At 41.1% G+C, this 1,259-nt stretch overlaps 1 pseudogene; it reads right to left on the bottom strand.

The window, feature by feature from the left end:
- Positions 1-861: 861 nt before the first annotated feature.
- LOC115296746 overlaps positions 862-1,259 on the bottom strand; it is a 1,305-nt pseudogene continuing 907 nt past the window's right edge.

The following is a 1,259-nucleotide window of genomic DNA, read 5'->3' as shown; positions in this document are numbered from 1 at the left end:
GAGAAAGAATGAAATATGGCCATTTGTAGCAAAGTGGATGGACCTTGAGGGTGTCATGATAAGTGAAATAAGTCAGGCAGAGAAGGACAGATACCATATGTTTGCACTCATAGGTCTAACAGGAGAACAGAAGAAACCTAATGGAGGACCAGGGGGAGGGGAAGGGGGAAAGAGTTGGGGAGACAGAGGGACACAAAACCTGAGAGACTGTTGAATACTGAAAATGAACCAAGGGTTGAAGGGGGAGGGGGACGGGGGAAGGGAGGTGGTGGTAATGGAGGAAGGCACTTGTGAGGAAGAGCACTGGGTGTTAATATGGAAACCAACTTGATAATAAACTATTAATAAAAAAATTAAATTAAATTAAACTGGCAGTCTAACTTTCTAGTTTGCAAGGAAGGTAAAATCTGGAACCCTTCACAGTTCTTGACAATTATTTCAAAACCTCATTACAATGCAGGTGATCATATTTTGCAACCATTCATAGTAAAATTCTTAAAACAGAGAAACTTTAGAAGCATTCATTTTAATGTTCTTTCAAATAAAACAAATTTTCACCATAACCACTTTATTCAATATAATTTTTTTAAAAAGACACATTTATTCAGCGTCATGATCAGACTATTACATTTAGCAATCAACAGCATGGGTGCAAAAAAAAAAATCTACATTAAAACCTTTTGTTGGAATGCTTTACACTTTCCACAGAAACTAAAATAACCTGTTATACAATTAGTCACAAATACAGTCCTCGAGTTTTGCCCATACACATGACTATTTTCTAAAACATGTCTTCTTCGTAGCAGCAAGGCCCTGCCACCACTGTGCTTGGCGGAGTTCACAAATCTGTTGTAACCTGTCAGTTCTCTGGCTGTCCTCTCCTGCTAAGCTTTGTTTCCTGGCAGTAATTAAAACCTTCTGCCACTGCCATAGCTACTGCTGCTGCTGGAACCGCCATAGCCACCTTGGTTTCATGGTTTGGCAAAGTATTGGCCTCTACCACTATAGGGGCCAGAGTTTCTGCCTCCAAAATTTCCTCCTTTCATGGGTGCAAAATTTGAAGATTGATTGTTGTAGTTGCCAAAATCATTATAGCTTCCATCACCTCCAGAGTTGCTTCCATCATTACCAAATCTGTTATAGCCATCCCCACTGCTACCATATCCACCGCCATCTCGACTGCCACCAAAGCCAGCACGCCCACTGAAGTCTCCTCCACGACCAAAGTTGTCATTCCCACCAAACCATCTCCATGCCCA

This window comes from Suricata suricatta, chromosome 7 (genome assembly GCF_006229205.1).
Source record: "Suricata suricatta isolate VVHF042 chromosome 7, meerkat_22Aug2017_6uvM2_HiC, whole genome shotgun sequence".
Lineage (NCBI taxonomy): Eukaryota > Metazoa > Chordata > Mammalia > Carnivora > Herpestidae > Suricata > Suricata suricatta.
Note: the sequence above shows the minus strand (reverse complement) of the source record. Positions and strands in the feature narration are given on the sequence as shown.